We start from the raw sequence: 10,755 nt of genomic DNA, 5'->3' as shown, positions 1-10,755 counted from the left end.
TACCCCCCAGCCAGCAGCTTCGCAAAGAGCTTTTCATAGCTCCCAGAGCAGATCCAAGCTCTCCTCGTCGGCTTCACTTTCGTGGCTGAGTTCGCTTGTCCGTCAGTAAAGGGTGCAATTTAGTACGAGTGCAATTACCAAGAGCTATTAACGCAACCGGTACAAAAACCAAGTAAATAAAAAAGCAGCCCCAAATACTGTCACACAGAGCTCGAAGGGCACCGACCTCGGCTTACAGCGCCAGGGGAGGAAGGACGGGTGCCTACGCTTGCACCGCGCGCGCGGCGTTGTCCAGAGGAATCAATGAAGGAATGAATGAATGAATGAATGAATGGGGAGAGCCGGGAAAAGAATGAATGGGGCCCGGCTGCGCAGCCACACGCCGCCCGCTCGCAATGAATGAACCGCCCCTCGGCCGCGGCGCCCCAGCGCCGCACCGGGGCGCTGTTGCCCCGCCGCGGCGGCGGCGGCGGCGGCGGCGGCTGGTGGAATCCCCCGGCCGCGCACGTGGCCGGGGCGGAGGAGGCCGAGCGCCGCCAACGCTAGATGTCACCTGGAGGCAGCCGTGGCGGAGGCCGCTGCTGTGGTGGGGGCGGGGGCGAGGGGAGGCTATAAAAGTAACTCCGCGGCACGTGCACACTTCAGGGAAACTTCAGAGCCCGGCCGCGGCCGTAGAAGGCGCTGGGGCTGCCTGCGCCGCGCCGGGCACCCTCCCTGTGAGCCGGGCGGGCGGATCCCCGAGGGCTGCAGGCGAGCCCGCTCCTTGCCCCAAGGTGGCCCTGGGATGTTGGGCGAGTGAGGCGGGGGCGAGGAGGAGCAGCAGCATGAGCGGCAATGGGAGCGGGCTGAACGCCTCCCACCCGCCCGCGGAGCTCAGCCTGGACCGGCCCGCCTGGGTGGCTTCCACTTTGGCCGCCATCCTCATCTTCACCATCGTGGTGGACGTGCTGGGCAACCTGCTGGTCATCCTGTCCGTGTACAGGAACAAGAAGCTGCGGAACGCTGGTAAGGAGAGGGGAGGGGTTGCTCAGTGGTTTGAGCATTGGCTGGCCAAACCCAGGGTGGTGAGTTCAATCCTTGAGGGGGCTATTTAGGGAGCTGGGGCAAAAATTGGGGATTGGTCCTGTTTTGAGCAGGGGGTTGGACTAGATGACCTCCTGAGGTCCCTTCCAACCTTGATATGAGTCTAAGGGCAAGGGGGGGGCAGTGTGTGTGTGTGTGGGGCGGGGGCTTGCCAGCTCCAGCGCCTTCACCCCAGCTGACCAGCTTCGCTCAGGCGTCGGGCGCTGCTAGCCCGCGGCTGTCTCACGCCAACCTGACGGGCACGGAGAGTTCGGGCCCCGGGAGGGCTGGTCCTCATTGCCTTGGCGCTGCGGCGTGGGAAGCTTGTGGCAAACGCGTCCCGCTCCGCAGCGGTGCAGAACGCGAGCCTCAGGTCAGCCCACTTCTGCAGAGCTATTTTTAACCGGCCTCGACTGGCGCTTTTCTCGCTGTTGGAGCCTTGCTCGTTTGTAGCTAAAACTCGGGATGGGTATTCGGGGGGTGGGGGTTTAAAAGTCCCTGCAAGACCGCGGATACAGTATGCGACAGATGTTTCACGGCAAATCGGCGCTCAAGCTCTGTGATGTGTATTTTTAGCAATTGCAGCCAAACCGTGGTGCTATTTAAAGCTTTCGTTCAGTAAAAGTGTGAGCCGGTATAACAAACAAGCTTTGCTTTGCAAAGAATGAAACGTGGAGGGTGGATGCCGGAGTTTGTAGTATGTGAACAGACCAGATGTCACGCTACCGATCTCTAAGTTGAATATTGCTTAATACGTCTCTCTGCATAAAAGAACAGGGTTGTGACACCTGACAAAGTCCAAAGGTTTAGTTATGGCTGATGCATAATTCAGAATAAAAGCACAAAGTTGATCAGCATCTCTCTTTATTCACCAACTACTTGCTGTTTACTTCTGTTAAAGACTGAAGCCATCTGACAGAAAATCAGATTTAGGCATGCCTCAGAAAAGTGGATTTTTGACAGGATAGGATCTGTGACGGGCTATTGGGTAAATCCCTCTTAGTTTACTGATTATTGGTCCGACAGACAGGAACTTCTCCTTCAGAGGCTCTGCTTTATCAGGTCAGACCAGCTGCTGCGCACGTGTACCAAATCTGTGCACTCAAAACCGTTTCGAAACTGTCATTGAAAAAAAAAAAAAAAAGAGGGAATATATGCAGGGAGCTGCGGTGCTAAACAAAACAGCTATTTCTGTGTTGCTATTTTTTCCTCCCCCCTAAACCAGGGGTCTCCAAACTTCATGAGAGGAGGGCCATATTAGATTTTTTGAAGGGGCTTCGCGGGCTGAAGTAACTGAAATAAATGAAATATTTGCAAAATCATTTAAAAAAAACACTACTCTACTCTGTGTCAGTGTTGCATTAAATTCTAAATCAGGTGTAAAAATTAATCAATGCAGGTACTGTGAAATCACACAATATTTGTTGATACGTTAAAAATCATTTCACATTTTTTTTATTTCTAAAAACTCACATTTGTATCATACAAATACACATATTCAAAACTAAAGAAATATTATTGTAGAATTAGTGAGAAGTATGGGACTGATGTTTTTCTGACAACACCGCATTTAGCTGTGGTTCAAAGTTAGCGTTCCCTAGCACCAAAATTGATTGTAAATGTTCATCAGACAAGGTCGATCTGTAGTGGGATTTCACATATTTCATCATCGAAAATGTTTTTTCGCACACATAAGTAGTGCCAAACACTGACATTAATCCACAGACAGAGTTTTTTACATGAGCATATTGATCACTTGACAGGCATTTATAGAACTCTACCAGACTTCCTTCCTTATGTTTGTCCTTCAACATGTCATAGGATTGCAGGTCAGTCACTTCCATTTGAAGTTCAAATGACTGCTCCGCGTGCCTACTCACCCATCAGCACAAAGCAGGCAGGCTGCAGCTATCTGTGCCCGCCTGTTTGCTTCTCCTGCTTGGCTGCAGCAACAACTCGTCCCTAAGTTGGCTCCCAGAGGCACTCACCCCCTGCACAGCTCAGCTGTGCTGCCCTCACCCCTGCATGAGCTCCTGCCGCGGCCCCTCCCCCTGCCTGCTCCTCCTGCCTACTCAGCTGTTCGCGGCTTCTCCCCTGTTGGTCGAAGGGTGGACAAATGGAAGCCTGGGGCCGCAGTTTGGAGACCCCTGCCCTTAACTGTTGTAAAGGACTGGTTCCGGTTATTGATGAATGGCCTGCAGAATTTTCGTGTTCACGCCACAGAAGTCAGCTGAGTTAGACTGGCTTGAGACTGGTGTTAGAGATGAAGCTTGGTTTTGAATCTAGACAACTGCCATGTAACTGTTCTCTGTTTGTATTATAAATCTAACTGACACTGCATAAAAGGTTTCTAAGGTCACTTTCTAAGTAAGGTAATTAAAATCGTTTATAGTTTTCATTTCAAGGAATAAAGAAGAGGACGACTTGTGGCACCTTAGAGACTAACCAATTTATTTGAGCATGAGCTTTCGTGAGCTACAGCTCACTTCATCGGATGCATGCTGTGGAAAATACAGAAGATGTCAATAAGCATGATTAAAATGAAGGCAAACTTCTTTTCTTATGTAGTTATCACTGATCTGAGCCTTCTGTCACTTACCTTGATGTAAATAAGGAGTACTTCCATCAAAACCAAAAGTGGTGTGAGATCAGAATCAGATTCTAGAATTCCAAGTCAAGCTGAACTTTGTCTTGCCATTTTTTCTCATTTAGACCTTTCTTTTTATCTTAGGGATTTTTTGTTGAAGTAGGTGTATATTTTTAATGGGTCTGTGGGTGAGAGTTAATGGATTTAGATAAACCCCTCATGTTAATTCACATTCCTCAGTTCTTCTCTTGGGAATTTGAAGTCTAGAGATCCATAGTAACAGACCCACAAAATATAGTGATGTGTACCCGAGAGTAGAATTGACTCCTTAGACTTTTATATCTATATTTGTTCTGCTTTAGCTCTCAGCACATCCCACTCATATTCTTTCAAATGCTCACTTTTCACGTTTCTCACTCTCTGCCTTTTTCTTCTCAGTGCCTATTGAGAACTGCAGCAAACTATGATAACATAGAGCTAAGGCCAGAGAACGTTTTGGGATATTGAATTGTATTAGGCTAGGTTGTGGGACAGATACTGCTGTAATTTAACTAAGAAACTGGTTTATAGTAGGAAATAATTCATATTGTGTTTTAGGATATAATTTACTAGTAAAACAAAGTAGTTTCCTAGGAGATAGATTAAAACTTCTGTCCTGTAAGAAAAACTTTGAATATTTTGATGAAAGAAAATGTATGGACTTCAGGATCTTGGGAAACATAGAAAATGGTTAAACGAACAAATTTTATAATCCTGTAACTTTTTAGGCCCCACCCAGCAAAAATTTAAGCTGATCCGTAATGATGTGAGTAGCCCCATTGAACGTTACACTGAATTCAGTGGGACCACTCATGAGTAAAGTTATCCATGTATGTAAGTATTTCCAGGATCCGGGCCTAATATTATTTTGATTGGGGAAAGGAGGATTTTCTTTAATTTTAGTGCTGTTAAATCAGGATATTTAGTAACAGGCTAAATTTTAAATGTCAGGTTATTGATACATCTTATTTATAATTTGTTAATTATAAGGAAAGTTGCAACTAATTGCAGAGCCATAATGAGAAAGAAACTTCTGATTTTGCAGCATCATATATTAATGAGTCATTTGCTGACCCATTCCTTGAGGAAAAAAGGACACGGCCTGAAAATTCCACCTGAAACAGGTCAGGGAGGAGCAGAAGATGCCTTCTGAAGAATATGTATTTCAGTGAAGATTACTCTTCCTTCTGAAAAAGAGGACAAACTGAACTATGGAATATTTAACATTGTACCAAAACAGGTGGATGTGGTGGGGGAAAATATCTTGCATCTCCATCTCTCTATTATATATATATATATATATATATACGCACACATACGTACACACACACACACGCACTTTTTTTGGAAGATCACTACAACGTCAATCTGTGGACTTCTTTTATTGCTAAAATATGCCCTGGGGAATAGTAGGAAAACCTAGAAAAACCTTCACAAGAAGTGGTATCACCTGCCTGCCAGTCAGAAGGTTAGTGAGGTACTGTGATCAAAGCAAAGGAGTCAGTATCTCAAAGAAGCTTTGTCTCAGCACGCGAGGAGTGTCTGATACAACAGACTCCTTCATAGTCACAGACGTGGCTTCAGTAGATGCTCTTCTAGACACAGAAGCCGATGATGCAACTGGTAGGATCCTCTTTTATTTAATGTACTTGACTGTAATGAATTTCATAGTTCTGACCTAATGTTATGGTGATTTTTACGATCAACATATTACTAGGCCACGTTCAGTCTTGGTGCAAGCAGCTGTGTTCTAGGTCCCATTGGCTTACACCAGGACTGAATTTGGCTCCTGATGTCTTTTAACTTTGGCACAGATTTAATGGGAAACATTCAAGGCATAAGGATTCTGATGTTTTAAGTCTTGACCTGATGTCCAGGTCGATGAAACTTTAGTAAGCCATTCATGTGCTTGCTTTCTTATTTTTTTATAAAGAGGTTCAGTATAAATCATGGAATGTATTTCATGGTTCTTTGTTAATGCTTATAGCTCTGCCTGATAAATTCTTTTAACAAAAGTCCTGAGTTGAAAAATTAAAGACACAGATTTTTGCTGAGTTGCTCTGCTCAGTGTTGCAAACGCTAAAGTGACTTAGGCTCTTAAGTGCGTAAGGCCCAGATTCTCAAAGACATTTAAATTCTGAAATCAGGGGGAGTTAGGTGCCTAAATAGCTTTTGAGGCTCTAGCTAAATCACTTGTGAATATGAGACTTCGACTCCTGAGTCACTTAGGCCTTTCAGCACTGAGTAGAGCAATGCCTAAATAGTTTAAAAATCTGGGCCAAAGTGACTGGCCTCAGGGAAGGTAAGTGGGGAAATACAGATAGTTTTCAAACCATTGCATAATGTTATTACTAAAAAAGCAATATATTAGAGCACCTCAGTGAATGTAGAAAGCAGGTAACTTAAAGAAGTTTATAAAATGGTATAAGTAAGAATTCATATGATTGACTGTCCTTATGCCTTCATTGTTCTCCTTGTCAAGAAAACAATGCATCAAGAACAAGGCGATGAAGCAGTTGTAAAAATTAGCTTATTACGTGGTAAGTTAAAAATGATTTCTCCCCTATTAGGGTCTCATTCTACACTCTTTGCACATGCACAAAACGACCATTGTAATCACTGGGAGCTTTGCATACACAAGGACTGCAGGTTTGGGACCTTACTAGTTAATGAAGGGAGCTGCTTTCAGTCTTATCCCTCTTGATCTTCCTCTTCCCCTTCCAAACTGTATTATTTTGGCCAAGTTAATTGTTTTTGCATGGCTACTTGGAGGAGCCAGCATAAAGGAGTCATAAAGTGGTCTTAAGAGCCACCCACTGAATTCCTGGGGAGCTAAATTGGGTTCAGGGAGCATAGTTTGTAAAGACAGGACCAAGAATGTCAGTGCGTGAGGTTGAGAGCAGCCTCAAATTAAATTTGTATGTTCATTTGGGACATCTAGGAAAAAATGAAGGACAGCTACTTATGTGAAATGTGTTTTTAAAAAGTCCCTTTAAATAAAAAATAACCTAAAGTATTTTTATTAATACTGTTGTATTTTTAGAATCCGGGGCACAGTCAGTTGGAATCCTGCATGTGGAGGGCTTACAGAATTGGGCTCTTGCTTTTTAAAAATTAAATATGTTGCATAGCAGCATATTAATCTGGTTGGTGAAGAGACTTCTTAGTTTCAGTATTTACATTTATTGGAAATATTATACATGGGGGTTTTCAGATGATCAGAGAGCAGCTTTCATTCAGCCTTTTCATTCTGTTAATTGTTCTTGATGATCTGTTTTTTTATGTCAAGACATTCTTCAACAGAGTATTTGTCATGTTCTGTTTACAAAAAGAAATGAAACTTCTTCTGTTGTGAAACAGACTAAAGGAATTATTGTCTTTATTACAGATTTCCCTGGATGACTTTTGCATACCCTGGGAGAAAATGGGTAGCCCAAGAAATGTTTGGATCATCAGAGAGAACAGCTGTAGAAGACCAAATAATAGCACGTGAAATAAGGGTCTCGAAGAAAATTGACTGACATATTGATGGCAGTGAACATTGGTATTTCAGACTTGAGTTACTTCAGGTAGCAAAAATGGTAAGCCAATTGGGGGTGGAGGGGGAAATGTCTAGCTGAGTTGTTGAACTTGTCCACCTGATGGACAGAATTACAAAGCAAAATGTACAGTTTTGGACAAAGCAATTCCTTTAGAGTAGTAAATGGTGGTTTTTGGTTAATAATTTGTTCAAGCTTAGGGTTCACTTCAGCAACTTGTTGAAGTGGGACCTTGTCCTTTCAGTAACCAAAAATTAGGGGTAAGCATTTTAAAAAAAAGTGTGGGTTTTTTTTTTTTTTAGTTTTTGTCTTTCCTTACTCTTCCTGCCAGTTTTTAATTTTATGAACTGGCTTACCTTTTTGGAGGCACTGTTTCTTGTCTCTTGCTGTCATGAAACACTGTTTCTGGTTGGAAACACTTTTCTTTGTCTCTTCTAGATTTTGGTTCACCCCTTTTCTGTTTTTTCTTCTGGTTTTTTTTTTCTATTCTTCGTCTGTTGTCTCTAGTCTCTTTTAACTTCCTCTCTTCCTCCACTCCCCCCCAGTACTCTGCTACTCTTTTTCTTTTACTCTTTGCTGTTTTTTCTTTTCCTTCACCACTATACATGTTTCTAGCATAATGACAATTCTAGTTTCTAATGATAGAAATGCTACCAGCAGTAGATATCAGATACCAGTAGGACCACTAACAAACCCTCTTAGACATTGTGGCTTGCTTTCATAGGGAAATAAAAATTCTGCAATGTCAGACCAGGATTCAGAGTAGCAGCCGTGTTAGTCTGTATCCACAAAAAGAAAAGAAGGACTTGTGGCACCTTAGAGACTAACACATCCAGAGTGCAATTTTGCAGTCTGAAAAAACACCTTGCACCCTTTCTGTTGACAACCTCTTTTTCTTATGTACTTGCTTCAAAACTTCCTGAAATATCTCACTAAAGTTCCACTTTTGAGTAATGGAACTCCTCCAGGTAGGACATGATTACTAAATGAGTTCTTTTTGGAATGAGACACAAATGTGTGTTAATAGCTTTTAAAAAAAATTTATGGGTCTTTTGTAAACAAATAAACATGTATTTAATATGTTTGTAAATAATGCTTGAGACTTTATTATATAAATACTACCAAGATAATAGTACCCTTTCAGTAGGGTAGCTCTTCCAAAGTCCACCTGCACTGGGAGCAATGATTGAGCTGAATAGGGTTGTAAAGCTGTGTATCTTTCATGCTGAAATGAGTCTCCCCATTCTTTTGAACTATGTCATTTTAAGGATGGAAAATACAATGAAACAAACTAAATAAGAATCCTATGGTATGCCAGAGAACAGATTTGTCAACCCTGTGGGCATGCTGCAAACCCCATCTTCCTCTCCTATGTTAGGCTATTGAGGAGGGTGTGGGTTGGAAAAAATATATTTAGGGGCAATCTTTGGTTTATATTGTGATTTGTAACTTATGGGATGGGTTACTTTGAGCACTGGATGGACACCTTTCATTGTGCAGTAATATGTGCAATAATAAATAATACAAAAGCTCCAAGTTCAGTATTTTTTTAAAAGCGCAAAACCATGTCAGTTTCCATTTAAAAGCAGTTTTCCACCAGAAATGTCTTCAACCAACTCACCCCAATAGCTAGAAGACTGAAACAAAGAAATCATACCTGACTATCACAGCTTCTGGTTCCACACTCTTTCAGGCAGGGTTAGCACCTGCTCAGGAATTCTGTTCTTGATTCTTCTGTGCTTACTGCCTTGTTTGGCGTACCTTGTAAAGCCACAGTTACAGAAATACGGAGATACTGCATTACTTTGTTTGCATACTGCTACCTTCTTTTCCCTTCAGCCCCAAAGATTTCCCATCATCCTCCCTTTCTCGGTCTCCCTCCTCAAGTTTCTTCCTCCCCAACATCCATGGCTTGTTTTTCCCCATTCAGACACTCCTGTTTCCCTCCATAACATACTAACTATATAGACTCTTCCTAAGGCGTGGTCCCTAACCTACACATGATTACGGAGATGTGGCTTTAGTGATTACTTCACACTATGCGGTGCTACATCCATGTGATTAGATTAGGGACCATTCTCCAAACTCCTGGAGGACTCTGAACAGTCTTTATAACTTAGAGTTCTAGGACATACCTAAAGGACTCAAAATATGGAGATTCAAGCTTGGAGCACCTCTCCCTCATGCCCCAGCTCTTCCAGCAAAAACAGGAGATAAAGGCAGGGCCGGCTCTAGGCACCAGCAAAACAAGCAGGTGCTTGGGGCAGCGCATTTCTAGGGGCGGCATCCTGGCGCCGGCCATGCCGCCCCTAGAAATGTGCCTCCACCGCCCCAGCTCGCCTCCACTCCGCCTCTGCCCACTCCCCTGAGCATGTCGCCGCCTCTCTGCTTCTCCCCGCTCCCTCCCAGGCTTGCCGTTTCGCACGGGGGAGGCAGCGGTGGTGGAGCGGAGGTGAGCTGGGGCAGGGAGCGGTTCCTCTTCCCCCCCCCCCCTCCGTTACTTCCTGTGCTCCCCCCCCACCCCCGCTCCCCTCGGCTCCGCCTGCTCCCCTGAACGCGCTGCCTCTCCCTCACCTGAGAGGGAAGGGGGAGAAGCAGAGCGGCGGCATGTTCAGGGGAGCAGGCGGAGTGGAGGTGAGCTGTTGCGGGGGGGAGCCACAGGAAGCAATGGGGGGGGGAATGCGGCACGCCCGGAGGAGGAGACAGGGCTGGGGATTTGGGGAAGGGGTTGGGAAGGAGCGGAGTTGGGGTGAGCCAGGGGGTGGGGGGACACGAAATAAAAGCAGGGGCGGCCAAAAAAGTTTGGCCTCACCTCAGTCCCTGGAAAAATCATGGAGCAGGTCCTCAAAGAATCAATCCTGAAGCACTTGCATGAGAGGAAAGTGATCAGAAACAGCCAGCATGGATTCACCAAGGGAAGGTCATGCCTGACTAATCTAATCGCCTTTTATGATGAGATTACTGGTTCTGTGGATGAAGGGAAAGCAGTGGATGTATTGTTTCTTGACTTTAGCAAAGCTTTTGACACGGTCTCCCATAGTGTTCTTGTCAGCAAGTTAAGGAAGTATGGGCTGGATGAATGCACCATAAGGTGGGTAGAAAGCTGGCTAAATTGTCGGGCTCAACGGGTAGTGATCAATGGCTCCATGTCTAGTTGGCAGCCGGTATCAAGTGGAGTGCCCCAGGGGTCGGTCCTGGGGCCGGTTTTATTCAATATCTTCGTAAATGATCTGGAGGATGGTGTGGATTGCACTCTCAGCAAATTTGCGGATGATACTAAACTGGGAGGAGTGGTAGATACGCTGGAGGGGAGGGATAGGATACAGAAGGACCTAGACCAATTGGAAGATTGGGCCAAAAGGAATCTGATGAGGTTCAATAAGGATAAGTGCAGGGTCCTGCACTTAGGACGGAAGAACCCAATGCACAGCTACAGACTAGGGACCGAATGGCTAGGCAGCAGTTCTGCAGAAAAGGACCTAGGGGTGACAGTGGACGAGAAGCTGGATATGAGTCAGCAGTGTGCCC

The 10,755-nt window shown here is 44.7% G+C and overlaps 1 long non-coding RNA gene across 1 annotated transcript; it reads left to right on the top strand.

Annotated features, from left to right (window-relative positions):
* The first annotated feature begins 652 nt into the window (after positions 1–652).
* Positions 653–7,547, top strand: LOC140910583 (uncharacterized). The gene is made up of 3 exons (XR_012158654.1): positions 653–1,005; positions 4,734–5,311; positions 7,077–7,547. It is a non-coding gene; the product is annotated as an uncharacterized LOC140910583 (long non-coding RNA).
* Positions 7,548–10,755: the final 3,208 nt, after the last annotated feature.

This window comes from Lepidochelys kempii, chromosome 4 (assembly GCF_965140285.1).
Source record: "Lepidochelys kempii isolate rLepKem1 chromosome 4, rLepKem1.hap1, whole genome shotgun sequence".
In the NCBI taxonomy this organism is placed as follows: Eukaryota; Metazoa; Chordata; order Testudines; family Cheloniidae; genus Lepidochelys; species Lepidochelys kempii.
Note: the sequence above shows the minus strand (reverse complement) of the source record. Positions and strands in the feature narration are given on the sequence as shown.